Here is a 16,958-nt window from a genome sequence, read left to right on the forward strand (position 1 = left end):
AAAATTACGCCAGTGTGTATGTGTGTGCTTGTATTCACCTTGAGATGAGCTGATGCCAGTCGAGGGATTGTTTCAGCCTCGTGCCCAATACCTGCTGGAATGGACAAATCCCTGGATTGATGGATTTAATCATTAAACATCTTTTTCAGAGGTATTGCGATAAGGTGTCATCGGAATTTAATGGGTGTTCCAGGCAATTCACAACACAGCGAAGCCAAACCTGTTCTCACCGTGATGCTATCTCACACTGCCACCTGGTGGATTTCTCCAGATTTACGCAAAGTACACGCGCAAGTATAAGCAGTACAACGCTTGCGTAGCTTGAGCTCCCACTGCAGCATGTGTCACATCGCGTGAAGTATAAACCGGGCCTTATACTACGTGACTTCTACTATCCGCATTCAGGGTGATAATTGACCTCCACGGTTATTCTTCTTTTTACTTTATTGTAGAATCAACTCTCGGCAGCAGCCTGCAGCGTGGCCGTGCGGCACATGCGTACGGGCGCCATTCTCATCTCTATTACCTTCGCCATCACTTCTCCTACCTCTTCATGTCTTAAATCATTCTTGAGGCAGATGATTGAAGACTTAAGTGCCAGCTGAAGAGAAAAATTAAGGAAAACGTACTAAGTAATTGCAACGCAAACTCTGACTTAATGCAATTTCTCTTTACGTCTGCGTGGTGTGAGGACGCACATTTTAAACTGAGTGTCGATTCTAAATGGCTCCATGTTGGTGAGCATTTACATGAACCGGCCCTGCGATAGGCTGACACAAACTGTCCACGGAGTGACTCTGGACTGACTATCGCCCGGTTGCACTGACATCGGTCATTATGAAGTGTTTCGAGCAACTGGTCAAAGGTCACATCTGCTCCTCCCTCCCTGACACGCTGGATCCTCTCCAATTTGCTTACAGAGCAAACAGATCTACAGAGGATGCCGTTGCGCTAACAATAAACACTGCCCTCACCCACCTGGAAAGAGGAAATACATATGTAAGAATGCTGTTCATAGATTACAGCTCGGCATTCAACACCATCATCCCCTCAAAACTCGTCTTGAAGCTTGACGACCTTGGGTTGGGGACGACCATCTGCAGATGGATTTTCTCTTTCCTCACAAACAGGCCCCAGGTGGTGAGAGTTGGCAAACACACATCCTCATCACTCATTTTAAACACAGGAGCGCCGCAGGGCTGTGTGCTTAGCCCCCTCTTGTATTCCTTGTTCACCCACGACTGTGTTGCAAAACACAGCACAAACACCATCATCAAGTTTGCAGACGACACAACCATCATAGGCCTTATCACTGACAACGATGAGACGGCCTACAGAGAGGAGGTGCTGGCATTGAGTAATTGGTGCCTAGATAACAACTTGTCTCTTAACGTCAGCAAAACCAAGGAGATGATTGTGGACTATCGGAAACAACAAGGCAGAGAACACCAGGCCATCTACATCAGTGGCATAGAAGTTGAAAGGGTTAACAGCTTCAAGTTCCTCGGAGTAAACATCACCAAGGATCTCTCGTGGACCCTTCACATAGACCGTGTGGTCAAGAAAGCTCGCCAGCGGCTCTACTTCCTGAGGAGGCTGAGGAAGTTTGGCATGAATGCCAACATCACCTCAAACTTTTACAGGAGTGTGGTCAAGAATCTGCTGACGGGCTGCATTACCGTCTGGTATGGGAGCTGCTCTGCCAGCAGCCGGAAATCACTACAGAGTGTGGTGAAGGCAGCAGAGCACATCACGGGCAAGAGTCTTCCTGCCATTGAAGACATTTACCTCCATCGGTGCTTGCATAAGACAAGCAGCATCATAAAGGACCACAGCCATCCAGCATGCCAGCTGTTCTCCTTGTTACCGTCTGGCAGACGATACAGGAGTCTGGGTGCTCAGACTACAAGACTTAAGAACAGTTTTTACCACCAGGCCATTCGACTCCTCAACAGCAACACCTGAACACTTACATACACTTACATTACACCTACATTGCACTACTCATACACAAACTATACCTGCACACACTCTGAATACTGACTGGAACATGCATCTGCACTTTATAACTTATAACTTCTTTTAAAACATACACATTTTATTTTATATGGCTTGTCTATTTTTAACTTGTAATCTTTTTTTAAGCTTTATTGGATCTAGGCTGAGTGACTTGTTTTTCTCGTCATACACATTTCATTGTATGTTGACCCTGTGTTAACCTATATATGACAAATAAACCTAAACCTAACCTTAAGTTTGATAATGTCAGGCTAGAAAATGAACACATTTCAGCTAGGCCTATCGGTCCAATTTCAAAGGAACAGTTCTGCAATTACTGACAGTGGGCTGGCGCCCTGCCCAGGGATTTGTTCCTGCCTTGCGCCCTGTGTTGGCTGGGATTGGCTCCGGCAGACCCCCCCCCCCCCCCGTGATCCTGTGTTAGGATATAACGGGTTGGATAATGACTGACTGACAGTTCTGCAATTAAAAACAACACATAAAAAAAAGCTTTAATATTCTCTGACAAAATTGTTTCACATCCACCATGCGTGTTACTGACAGGAAAATCCCAAATATGTCATTAGGCATCCAAGAGCGGGCCCAAGAGTCTCCATGATAGAACGTTTGCTTGTTGTCTGTGCACCAAATTTCCTGGAATCAGCCACCTCAAGGTGCATTTTTACCTCATCAAAAAGCCCTTCGTTCTCGCCCACCCCGTATATATTGTACATTCCTTCAGTAATTGTTTTTATTTTTTAATAATGAAACAAAAAGTGTGTGTATTAAGATAAAAAAAAAAAAAGAATACCAACCTAATCCAGTATCTGTCTTCTCAACAAGACAGACTGGAAGCAACCCTGGATGGGGCACCAGCCCACTTCAGGGCCCACTCAAGCACAAGCTTCTAATTTACAGCTGCCAATTATCCATTGGTGGTGATGAGGGAGGAAAACCAACGTACCTTCACAGATGCTGCACAAGACAGGCAGATGATGGCCGAATGTGCAAACTCTACACCGACGGGCGGATGCAAGGTTCATACCAAGAACGACTGATCCACGAAATGGCAGCGGCCCTGGGCAATCCAAATATACGGAAAAACCCTTTCAAATCTTTTCTTGGAAAAAAAAGGATGGACCGTATTGGGTATATAAGTAGCGATGGGTTTCATAAAATAAAGATAAAATAATTTTAAGCAAAGCAGGTCACACTGACGCCTCATCGCAAATTAAGAAACAGACCGGGAATACAAAGCCACATCAGAGGTTTGTGGTTTTAAATTAAGCAGAACGATTAGATGTTTCTTATCTTTTAGCGGTCAAGCATAAACAACAAGAACGGAACGTTCAGAGCGCCTTCTGCCTCAAATCCGCATTGAACCGTCACGCGTGGGTAAAACAAATGACGCAGTTGACGAAAGAAGCATCCGCAGAAAATGAGGCAAACTCAGAGCTGTGAAAACCTGAACATTTGTTGTTGAAACAAAAAAAAACAAATAAAATGAAAAAACCGAAGCTTGAACACGTATTACAAGAAGAGGCACAACCCGCCAGGGGCAAAAGAGACTCGGCTTTTTAACGACTTGGTGAGATAATGTAATGAGACCAGCAAGTCAGTTGTCCAGTTTGGGGTCTTAAAGGAGCTGGCACCTCTAGTAGCACCAGGTGCATGGTGGGAATCATCTGCCATATAACCTAACCTGCAGGTCTTTTTTTTTTTTTTTAATGAGGGAGGAAATCCCACTCACACGGAGGAGACAAAAACGGTGTCTGGATGGGGAAACCAGTGCTAACTACTGGGCCACCCAAGAGTAATAATAATAATTATCCTCTTTAATAAAATCCCTGTGTGCGCCCAGGTGTCCGTGTGTGTGGGTGTCTTCTGGTGAAGTGCGCATGCGCGGGGTACAGTGCGATGCGCGATATTACTGTCAGAGAAAGTTAGAGGTGTTTTACGGAAATACAAACCAGTATTACTGCGAGAGGAAATTAAAGGTACACAATACAGTGATGCATATTACAGCCACATACAAGCCAGTATTACTGTCAGAGGAGATTAAAGGCATATTACCGACGCGCACGCCTGTATTACCGCCAGAGAAAATTAAAGGTATATTACGGACGTAACAAGCCAGCAGACGTACAAGACGGTATCCTTCAATAAGGGCGAGCCTCAAAAGGGCGACCTCAATTGGGCGCAGCGAATAAAGGCGCGCGTAAATAAAGATCTGCATCTTTGTTGCTCTTCACATATTCCAGAGCCATTTGAACTAAATTATCTACGAACGCCTTTATTCGCCGCGCTCAATTGAGGTCGCCCTTTTGAAGCTCGCCTTTTTGTGCGCCCCCTTATTGAATAGAGCCGTACAAGACAGTATTACTGTCACAGAAAATTAAAGACACACAATACACGGCGGCAGCCCACGAAGAACGGTCAGCTCAGCAAGTAAACATCAACAAAAGAGAGGCTGAAAGACAAAGAAAAATACGACCAACAAACAGAATGAGGTCAAAGTCCCTTGCCATTTAATATAGACTGTTCCTACTAATGTTTATGCACAACTGTTCTAGCGCCCGTTATTGTAACGGGCTAAATGACTAGTAATAATAATAATTTGCTTTGAATGCAACATCCTTAGTTAAAATGACGTGGGTCAGCAGGTAAAACAGAAAGCCAACCCCATTTGTCACTTGATACAGTGACGAGATTTGGATTTCAATAAAATGGAAAGGGTCACGTGAACAGTTACAGGCCTCACTGAGAACGGAGCAAGAGCTTTGCCTCCGTTTTAGTTTGGCACTTAATTCTGACCTAAGGCTCCTTACGGAAACATGGTGGCACACCTGAGAGCGCTCACAGCATGCAGTGCTTTGGGGGTCATCGTCTCTGTGGATTCTAAATGGAAGGAAGTGTTGCTCTGACGTTTCCAACCAAGCGCATATTAAATTAATGAACGCTGCGGAAGTGGGGGGATCTGCGGTGGACTGTCACTTGCCTTGCATTTGATGCTGCTGGGATGGGCTCCATAAAACCCAAAATTTGACTATGCAGGTTTGAAAATCTTATGTCACTTAAACGAAGAGTCAAAAGTGCCAACGGCAAATGCACAAGTTCAAAGGCTTTTAATAATGTACTAGTTAAGTACCCAGTATTGCCTGGGAATAAATAAATAAACACATGGAGGGAATTTAACTTGGCTAAACACAACACACAGTGAGAACAAAACTAATTCAGTGAGGCAATGAAATGGACAGCCACAGCAGTCGAGAAGGAAATGCTATACATACCTATGGTCTGTTGGCCACTACAAAAAGGTCTGGTGTGTGCTGAAAGCATCCTCCCATCAGCCTCAACACACCCCTGCTGCCTGATGGGAATTGTAGTCCCCATGTTAGTGCAGTTTTCTTGGGTTGTCTCTACCTACCTATACTTATACTTACTTTGTCCCCAAAGGGAAATTAAAATATTACAGAAGCTTACAAAAAAAAAAAAAACAAATAAATAAACAACCCTCTCTAATAGACATAAAAACTTCCGGCTTGGATAACAGAGAGCTGCTGCTGTCAATAAGAGGTAGTAAGATTATGCCAGGCTTCCATGATTCGCCAAACTGCCTATATTTTAAGTTGGATCAGCAGCAATGCACATGAAAAATTCTGTGAAAATTGATTCAGCCGTTTTTGCAATGATTTGTGAACAAACAGCTAATGATTTTATATAAATACCAGCTGTGCTATCATCTATGACAGGTTAAAATCTAAGTAATCAACACACACCTCAACATTAAATGTCTGTAGTACACCATCTATTGTAATGTATTTTGTAATGCATGTATTAAATAAATGCATTACAGTCTTCATTCCAACAGATGGCGCATCAAACATTTGTAGTAATAAAATGCATTACTACAAATGTTTCTGTTGTGCCATCTGCTGGAATGACAAATGCAATGCACTTTATTAGTACACGTGTTTGTGATGCGCTACCTGCTGGAATGACGAATGCAATGCATTTCACTACTAAAAATGTGATGCACCATCTGCTGAAATGACAAATACAATGCACTACTAAAATGCAATGCGCCATCAGCTGGAATTGCAAATGCAATGCATTTTATTAGTACAAGTGTTTGTGATGCGTCATCTGCTGGAATGACAAATGCAATGCATTTCACTACCAAAAATGTGATGCGTCATCTGCTGGAATGACAAATGCAATGTATTTCACTGCTAAAAATGTGATGCGCCATCTGATGGAATGACAAATGCAATGCATTTCACCACTAAAAATGTGATGCGCCATCTGCTGGAATGACAAATGCAATGCATTTCACTACTAAAAATGTGATGCGCCATCAGCTGGAATGACAAATGCAATGCACTACTAAAATGCAATGCGCCATCTGCTGGAATGACAAATGCAATGCACTACTAAAATGCAATGCGCCATCTGCTGGAATGACAAATGCAATGCACTACTAAAATGCAATGCGCCATCTGCTGGAATTACAAATGCAATGCATTTTATTAGTACAAGTGTTTGTGATGCGTCATCTGCTGGAATGATAAATGCAATGAATTTCACTACCAAAAATGTGATGCGTCATCTGCTGGAATGACAAATGCAATGTGTTTCACTACCAAAAATGTGATGCGCCATCTGCTGGAATGATAAATGCAATGCATTTCACTACCAAAAATGTGATGCGCCATCTGCTGGAATGATAAATGCAATGCATTTCACTACCAAAAATGTGATACGTCATCAGCTGGAATGACAAATGCAATGTATTTCACTACTAAAAATTTGATGCGCCATCTGATGGAATGACAAATGCAATGTATTTCACTACTAAAAATGTGATGCGCCATTTGCTGGAATGACAAATGCAATGCATTTTACAATCCAAATAATGTGATGCGCCATTTGCTGGAATGACAAATGCAATGTATTTCACTACTAAAAATGTGATGCGCCATCTGCTGGAATGTGAAATGCAATGCATTTTACTGCTAAAAATGTGATGTGCCATTTGCTGGAATGACAAATGCAATGTATTTCACTACTAAAAATGTGATGCGCCATCTGCTGGAATGACAAATGCAATGCATTTAACTGCTAAAAATGTGATGCGCCATCTGCTGGAATGACAAATGCAATGCATTTTACTACTAAAAATGTCTGTGATGCACAATCTGTTGGAATGAAAGAAACATAGCAACCAGATAGAGTCACGGACACTTACCCTTTCATTAAGGTGGAATGACATTGCTTGGTTAAGCCCACACTGTGGTATCAGAGAACAAACTGTCATCTCCCAATGAATCAAAACTGTCTAAACTGCACACAAAGAACATCTGCTTGCAACTTGTTGAAAAACAAAAAGCAGAAGATGTAATACATTGAAACAAAGAACATAACTTGGGAACGCTTTCTATTCTGGCATAAACGAAACATTCAAAACACAAAAAAGTGCTGAAAAAAAAGACAGTCTGTGAAAAGGCTCACTCTGTAAATGAAAACAAAGGAGCAATGCAGCCATTCACTATTATAAAACAGTAAGTCTGAAAATCCCACAAAAATACAATGCAATGAACACTTACAGGCAGCAGCAGCCCATTTTAAAATGATCTCGTTATCTGCCAAGTGTGTGCCTAAAATGTCTTGTCTTAACGTTTATCAGCAGATTCCACACTTTATACAAAATATATGTGGACCACCACCTTCTGTACTGTAATATAATGGGTTTTTTTTTTCATTCCAAACAGATGGCACAGCTAATTAAACGTGATGTGCCACCTTTTAGAATGTATTTTACAACACATGCCACCCTACCTAGAGGCTGTTCCTGCCTTGAACCTGATGCTTGCTGGGATAGGCTCCAGTTTCCCCTTGACACTTTTCAGGATAAGCAGGTCCTGAAGACGGATGGATGGATGGAAGAATAAAATGTAATGCTGGCTCAATTCCAATAGAGGTGTCATCACAAGCATTGGCACTACTAGAAATTCCACAGCAAATGCTATAAATATGGATGGGATATCAAGACAAGACTCTGAAACTATCTGGATGGCACACCTGCATGCTGTGGAGGACTACCGTATGTCATCTTGTTCTCATCTGTTGGCTTTCCACAAGAGTCGGGGGCCTGCAGATCTCAGAGTAAAGAGTCACTTGCTCTCAGGGGATTTGTTCCAAGTTCTCCCAGGTGGAGTTCAGCTACCTTATTACCTAAAGAAGAGGGACGCCTCACGCCTGGACAAAACTGGTGAGGAAGGCAGGCTCTATTGTAGGCACGGAGCTGGACAGTTTGACATCTGTGGCAGAGCGAAGGGCGCTGAGCAGACTCCTGTCAATCATGGAGAATCCACTGCATCCACTGAACAGGATCATCTCCGGACAGAGGAGCAGCTTCAGCAACAGACTGCTGTCACCGTCCTGCTCCACTGACAGACTGAGGCGATCGTTCCTCCCTCACACTATGCGACTCTTCAATTCCACCCCGGGGGGGTAAACGTTAACATTATACAAAGTTATTGTCTGTTATACCTGCATTTTTATTACTCTTTAATTTAATATTGTTTTTTATCAGTATGCTGCTGCTGGAGTATATGAATTTCCGCTTGGGGATTAATAATCTATCTATTCATATAGGAGGACTGAGGCAGCAAAGAGCTTGTTGCAAAACCTCTCAAAGCTGTACTACAATCGGACGTAACGGTCACCTTTGCCATCACCCGTACCAGTGCTCACTAACTAAAAAAAAAAGTAAAGGAAAGGCATGTGACTCTTCAGAATGACTTCACAGTTACACTCCCTATGCTCCAGACTGGAAGCGGACCACCCATCTTCCATGTGAAATGACCCGGAAAGAAGATGCCCTGCATTTTCAGAAAGGATTCAATTTAGTATTTGAAGCTTAGGCAGTCAATGGAGTCACAGTATTAATACCCAATTTCTTTTTTGCTTAGGGAAAAGTTTCATTCTCCATCCAGGTGCTCAGGATAATTTGTGTGTGTGTGTGTGTGTGTGTGTGTGGGTGTTGTATCACAAATGATGTCATTCATTCAGGCTTCTCTTCTAGTGTTGAGTTTAGTATTTTACTCTGATTTACTGTCACTTATTCTATTTAATGCTTGTATATCCTGTGTAAGAGGTGGCTGGGATACCCAAGAAGTGGAAGGATTGGGGGGGCAGCCTCTTTAGGGCACTGCTTCCCCCCAGGATGCTAGATGGCAGCTCCCCTTGGATTGCAGCGGTGCCCCTGATCCTCACAAGGCACTATAGGACTATGGAACTTGGAGTTCTTTATCTCAGCCCTGTTGGGTACTGTGGGTGCAATAAAAATGGAGGATGGGGTTTCTGCCTAACCCAGAAGTGCTTACAGATGACGTAGGCCGAAAAAACAGAAGCACGTTCAGGTTGGACACTATAAAAGGACTTGCCACTCTTGCCAGAGTCGGGTGGTGGAGGACAAAGCTTACGAGGAGGAGGAGTGGAGGCAAAGAAAACAGAAAGAGAGGACTCTATTTATTTCTGTTTGGTGTTTTGTACTGTGCTGTGTAGTGGGGAGCAAAAAAAAGCTTCCCCACTGAAGAATAAAAAAAATGGTGAACTTGTGTCTCAGCCCGTCTGCGTCGGGGTTTGAGGGAGCTGTACGCCCCCTGGTGGACCACACCTGTATTTATCTGTTGTAGTGTTCTACGCTGACAAGATTTGTATTCAATGTTACAGATACCTTGCTGTTCTATCTGAGATTCTGTGAAGCGCCTTGAGCAGGGGAAAGGTGCTATATAAATAAAAAGAATTATTATAATAGTGGATAATATTTTAATGTTGCCCTCATATTGTGAATAATAAATATAATCTTGTCATGTTTACCCATCTCCTCTTATTGTTCCACAATAAGCATCATAATGGATTAGGTGAATAAACAAATACTGTATATACTCGCATATAACTATAAATCAGACCCCGACTTATATGCCCGTTCAAAAATGCGGCATAAAAATTCAAACATCAATAGCAGTATACACCATAAATCAAGTTCTTAAAATCATTACTTAACCTTTAAATGCTGATATCATTAAAGTCATTAATTATTTCAAAAATGGTGAGGAAAATAAGAAAACTGCAGGAAACAATATCTAAGAGGAAAGTTTAGCCCTGGAGGCCTAAACTCTGGGCTGCACGGTGGTGCAGTGGGTAGCGCTGCTGCCTCACAATAAAGAGACCTGTGGTTCGCTTCCCCGGGTCCTCCCTGCGTGGAGTTTGCATGTTCTCCCCGTGTCTGTGTGAGTTTCCTCCCACAGTCCAAAGACATGCAGGTTAGGTGGATTGGCGCTTCTACATTGGCCCTAATGTGTGCTCGGTGTGTTTGTGTGTGTCCTGCAGTGGGTTGGCAACCCTGCCCAGGATTGGTTCCTACCTTGTGCCCTGTGTTGGCTGGATTGGCTCCAGCAGAACCCCGTGACCCTGTGTTCGGATTCAGCGGGTTGGAAAATGGATGGATGGATGGGCCTAAACTCTTTAGTAGTTCAATGACTTGTCAATTTAGGCCAAATGGCCGCCAGCCACCCAACCTCGGTCATTCTGCATTCTATTAAATTATTCAAGCAACTGTGCCCCATGTCACTTCAGAAGCAAATGGTTTTGAAAAACTTGACACATGTCCCAAACGCAGTCAAACGTTTATTTTATACTGTGTGGAAAATTACGAAAGTGCCACCATTCCACGCCAAGTCTGATGTGGAAATAATTTCTCATTCTTTCATTACAGCGGCGTTGGGATTGCTGAAATGTTCTTCTCTTCCCGGAGAAAGTGTTAAACTGACAGATTAGAGCAGGTGCTGTTCTGTGATGAACCAAACACAAGTGCCACCTCACCCAAAACTGGCTCAGATAAGATCATCTTCTTGAAAAACACATTCAACGCCAGCCTGCCACAGCCAGACTCCACAAGCTGCATAACAACCTTCACTGTGCCCGTGTCCCCGCTATGCCATTCTCAGAACACCCTTCTTCAAAGGCATGGCTACAACACTGTGAGGATCTCTCCCTGCCTATCCATGAAGCTTTGCTCATCATAACCCGAGACTGTGCCGCTCTGTCACCCTTTCATGTGCTCAAATCACTTAGGGAGCTCTGATTAGTAATGTGCCCACAAAGGCACTATATGGAGGAGCGATACTGTTATTGACAATGTTTGTAAAGAACAGGAAGAGTCACTTCCCTGTGGCGTTTCTACCCTGTGGCACGCTTAGTAAAAGTGCGATTTACTTCTTGACCTGTTTTGATGGAGTTTATTGGGTCACAGCTGTCGCAGAGTACAGTGAAACTATTAAGCCCTATTCAGACGGGATTAGTTTTACACCAGGAGGACCTCTTTGTATGGACTGTGAGGTCACGTTTCAGTAAAAATTACAGAGCCTTTCACTTTGTATAAAAAAAAAAAATCTGAAACAAATAAATAAATGAGTCCCACACAAATGGACATACCAGTATAATTCTGTCCTTTTGAACAACACTGAGGTGCTCCAGGAATAACCACTTTACCTCACCGTCAGTCAGTCACTCATTGTCCAAACCTCTATATCCTAGTAAGGTCACGGGGGTCTGCTGGAGCCAATCCCAGCCAACACAGGGTGCAAGGCAGGAAACAAACCCCGGGCAGGGCGCCAGCCCACCACAGGACACACACACACTAGGGACAATGCACCTAACCTGCAGGTCTTTGGACTGTGGGGAGGAAACCCACACAGACACGGGGAGAACATGCAAACTCCACGCAGGGAGGACCCAGTAAGCGAACCACAGGTCTCCTTACTGCAAGGCAGCAGCACCTACCACTGCGCCACCATGCCACCCCTTTACCTCACCGCCTAGTGTAAAATGAGTCCAGTCCCGATAGTGCTTTACTTGCATGTGCTAATCAACATGCAACACGTCAGCACGATTAGCGAGTGTAATAACCTTACCTTCAAACTACAGTACCCCAAGAATAACGATATTATTGCTTTGTTGGAGTTGCTGGCAATTCTCACCCTTCCTGTGTATAGTCCAGGGCTGTGGAGTCGGTAGATAAATCCTTCAACTCTGACTCCTTAACTTCTGGTACTTCTGACTCGGACTCCTCTGTATTTAATATGTTAATGTATTCTCCATGTTGATTAAAGGAAGGCAACACACACGTCATTTCACCACAGAACTAGCGGCTAGGAAGCTGACTCTCTACCATATTGGCCAGTTAAACAAAAGACAAGAACCCCTGAACACACATCAGGCCATAGCACACACCTCCACCTACACCATTACACTTGTTTACACTCAAATGAACTTGTTAAACACATTATATCTGAAATAAAATGAAAACACTTTTTGTAATGTACCATAATCCAGATTACAATATGTGAATGTCAGGTTGTAGAACAGCTCATCTGAACTTCACACTCGTAGTAACACAACTATGCACTGGGCTTTATTCTTACATCAGAGAAGTACTTCATTATGACTATTGTTTGTAAAATGGGACATTTGAGAATTTAAATTTATTAGGAGTCGGTACATTATTGCCGACTCCGACTTCAGGTACCCAAAATTGTCTCAGACTCCTCGACTCCGACTCCACCACCCTGGTATAGACATACTAAATTTTCATGTAACTGATGTAGAAAAGGTGATGCACTATCATTATTATATATTTTATAGGATGTAATTTGTATTGTGCTTTCCCACACATGTGTACTATCACAAGGCAGGAGAGTAGCATATCATTGGGTTTTTTGGGGGATTTTGTTCCATGCCATTGTTGTACAAGCTTAAAGTTTTGTGCACAGCCAGATGTGTATGTGTGGGAAATCACACCATAAATTACATGATAAAACACAGAGAAAAGTCAAGCAAAATGACACCTTTTATTGGCTAAATAAAAAGATTACGATATGCAAGCAAATACTCTCGCCTGAAGAAGGGGCCTGAGTTGCCTCGAAAGCTTGCATATTGTAATCTTTTTAGTTAGCCAATAAAAGGTGTCATTTTGCTTGACTTTTCTCTACATTCATAATGGCTAACACGGTACAACATCCATCCATCCATTTTCCAACCCACTGAATCCAAACACAGGGTCGCAGGGGTCTGCTGGAGCCAATCCCAGCCAACACAGGGCACAAGGCAGGAACCAATCCCGGGCAGGGTGCCAACCCACCGCAGGACACACACAAACACCAAGCACACACTAGGGCCAATTTAGAATCGCCAGTCCACCTAACCTGCATGTCTTTGGACTGTGGGAGGAAACCGGAGCGCCCGGAGGAAACTCACGCAAACACGGGGAGAACATGCAAACTCCACGCAGGGAGGACCCGGGAAGCGAACCCAGGTCCCCAGGTCTCCCAACTGCGAGGCAGCAGTGCTATCCACTGCGCCACCGTGCCGCCCCACGGTACAACACCCTATGATAAAACATATAATAATGTGTGCAGTGGTAGCACTTCTGCCTCGCAGTTAGGAGACCCAGGTTCACTTCCCAGGTCCTCCCTGCGTGGAGTTTGCATGTTCTCCCCGTGTCTGCGTGGGTTTCCTCCCACAGTCCAAAGACATACAGGTTAGGTGGATTGGCGATTCTGAATTGACCCTAGTGTGTGCTTGGTGTATGTGTGTGTGTGTGTGTCCTGCGGTGGGTTGGCGCCCTGCCCGGGATTGGTTCCTGCCTTGCGCCCTGTGTTGGCTGGGATTGGCTCCAGCAGATGCCCGTGACCCTGTGTTCGGATTCAGCGGGTTGGAAAATGGATGGATGGATGGACATTATCATATAATAAACATAATCATTTACTAACTGACCAGATATAAAGAAGATGGCTTGGTGAAGTGACTTTTCATAATGTTGTCATACAGGTCCAGGGTGACTTCCAGTTATGCTTACAGTCGATTACAAAGTCCCCCTTCTCTCATATCAAACCTTAAAATGGCCAATGCTCTGCTTGCTTACTTACTTACTTACTTTGTTTCCCGCCTGTTTGAAGAGATTTGTGTCTTCACGTGTACTCATTAAATACTTAACAATAAGTAAAGTCGGTACGTAGCCGTGATTTTTGTCACCGTGCCATGTGCCTGCACTCAGGGAAGAGCGCAAGACAAACATTATCTGAATGGATTTGAATGGAATCTCAGATACACGCAGATAGCTACAGACAGTCAAAGGTTGTGCGACGGTAATTACAGTGCGTACACAACTGAGAACGTGTCCAGGGTTGGTTCCTACCTTCTATCCCATGTTGCAGGGAGTTCCCCAGGCTCCTGATGGTGCAGATGACGATGGAACAGGATCAAAAACAAGTGGATGGATGGATGGATTGATTGAGGACGATAAAGGGAATTAAAAACCCTTTTATTGTCGAGCACCTTTTGAAATGCGTAATACAAAGCAATATTGCATAAAATGTGGAATTATACATTGACTGTAAAGTAGTTTTAGAACCTGCAGAAGATTACTATGTAGGGCACTGAAAACCCTTGATTTGTAATGTACCTTTTAATGTGTGCATACTACAAAGCGATAAATGATGAATTATATCTTAACACTACAGTAGTGTCAGAACCTATGAATAAATAACAATGAAGGAAATTTAAGGTCAGTTTTTTGCCAGGCACCTTTCAATATGGCATACTACAAAACAATATTGCATAAAATGTGGAATTAAATATTAACTATAAAGTAGTTTTAGAACTTATGGAAGCCTTCTATAAGGGCACTGAAAACCCTTTTATTGTTGAGCACCTGTTGAAATGGCATAATACAAAGCAATATTGCATAAAATGTGGAATTATATATTGACTGTAAAGTAGTTTTAGAAGACTACCATGAAGAGCCTTGAAAACACCTTGATTTGTAATGCACTGCTTGATGTGTGTATACAACAAAGTGATATTGTATAAATGATGAATTGGCGATCCTAAATCCTAAATTGGATTGTCCATAGTGTGTGCTTGGTGTATGGGTGTGCCCTGTGGTGGGCTGGCACCCTGCTCGGAATTTGTTCCTGCCTTGCGTCCTGTGCTGGCTGGGATTGGCTCCAGCAGACCCCGGTGACCCTGTATTAGGATATAGCGGGTTGGACACTGACTGACTGACTGTAAAGTAATTAAACAGCAGTTTTGGAACCTATGGACAGATAACTACAAATGGGAATTGAATGCCCTTTTATTGCTGAGCACCTTTCAACATGGCATACCTCAAGACAATATTGCACAAAACATGGAATTATATATTGACTATAAAGCAGTTTTAGAACCTGTTGAAGACTATCATGAAGAGCATTGATAACCCTTGATCTGTAATGCAGTTTTTGATGTGTGCATACGACAAAGTGATATTGCATAAAAGGATGAATTATAAATTAATTAAACAGCAGCTTTAGAACCTATGGATAGATGACAATGAAGAGAACTGAAAACCCTTGAATTGTCAAGCAACTTTTGATGTGGCATACTAGTAAAAGAAACTGTATAAAATGTTGATTTACATAATCGACCAAACCTATGGATAGATGACTATGAAGGGCATTGCAAACACCTGATTTATAATGCACTTTTTGATGTGACATACAACAAAAAGACTGAATAAAACGTGAAATGGTATATTGACTACACAGTACTTTTAGAACCAAGATTATACAGTCTTGTATAAATGATTAATGTGAAAGACGGCAATCTATCGATCAGCAGGGTATTAAAGCAGCCATAACCCTTATGTATGGAGTAATAAGGAAGTCGAAAAAAATGCATAAAGCACCTTGGAGGAATAGTCGCAGTGACAATGCCAGACAAAATAAACTGGACGGTATTGACAGTGGCCATGAAGTACACCACAGCCTTGTGGTTGTGCTCGCTGCTAACTGAATTACACAGCACGGCCATCTATAATCCATCAGAGATGCTGGACAGGCTGCTCGACCAACAGCACAACACTACGCCAGTCCACAAATCCTGGAGGTTTAGATACGGAGCTGCAACGATGAAGACCGGAGACGATCATAAAATGGAAAAAGAAAGCTTCAGTATCATGCGATTGTCTTAACTGTTTGTTTTTGCAAACAGAAGGTAAGAGAGCAGCTGCACTAGTTAAAGTTAGCAATATAAAGACAAACTGAGCAGAATAGAACAGCGATGAGGCTGCAAAGGCACACTGACGACAGTGTGACCAAGTCCCCCCCTTGCCTTCCGGCTGAGTGTGAGAACATAAATATTGACACATGGGACAACACGCAACCAAGCAGATCTCGCCACTGTCACCGTCACCAAAACCAAATCTGCCGTCTAAACAACTGCAACACCTGTAAGAACAAATCCTGTCCCGTGGCAGTCGCATAGCTCGGGAAGTTAAGAAGTTGTCGCGCTTTGGAAAAGTTAAAAGCAGGAAGCGATGGGGTATTTACCCGTGGAGATGGAGGTTATTAAGCAGAGTGCCCAAAGTTTGTAACAATGTGAACATTTCGAGCGCAGGCATACACTTCACAAAAGAAAACTCACCTGCACTTCCCCGTCCGAGGATACAAAAAAACGAAAATACGACAGTCCGCTCTCCTCCGCGTTGGTTCTGCCTCTGACTGGAAGGAACACTGGCGCAAGCCAACGGCGCAACCTACCACAACGGCGGGAAACACAGGAGGAGCAGCAGAGCAGCACGCAATCACAGATGAGGAAACGCCCACCTCATGCAATAAAACATGAGACAGGGAAGGTTACTCCAATGAGCGGCCACAGAGGGCGGAGACTTTACGCTATACCCTCAAATTAGGTTGCGCTGTAGCGTTTGGAAAGCCACACCCCAAAGCTGTTCTGCTCCTGAATTTGCTCACCCGCCGCACTGTCACCACACGGCGCTATCTGTCGGTGGGAGGGAGAGCGGAGATTTACAACAGCGAAACTGGAAATCATCTGAATTACTGGCAGAGGAAACG

The 16,958-nt window shown here is 43.4% G+C and overlaps 1 protein-coding gene across 1 annotated transcript in view; it reads right to left on the bottom strand.

Annotated features, from left to right (window-relative positions):
• stat3 (signal transducer and activator of transcription 3 (acute-phase response factor)) overlaps window positions 1-16,688 on the bottom strand; it is a 109,008-nt gene extending 92,320 nt beyond the window's left edge. Inside the window, exon 1 of the mRNA XM_028819810.2 lies at window positions 16,528-16,688. The gene's annotated coding sequence lies outside the window, so the exon portion shown is untranslated. The remainder of the gene's footprint in view (window positions 1-16,527) is intronic.
• Window positions 16,689-16,958: the final 270 nt, after the last annotated feature.

This window comes from Erpetoichthys calabaricus, chromosome 14 (genome assembly GCF_900747795.2).
Source record: "Erpetoichthys calabaricus chromosome 14, fErpCal1.3, whole genome shotgun sequence".
Classification (NCBI taxonomy): Eukaryota; Metazoa; Chordata; class Cladistia; order Polypteriformes; family Polypteridae; genus Erpetoichthys; species Erpetoichthys calabaricus.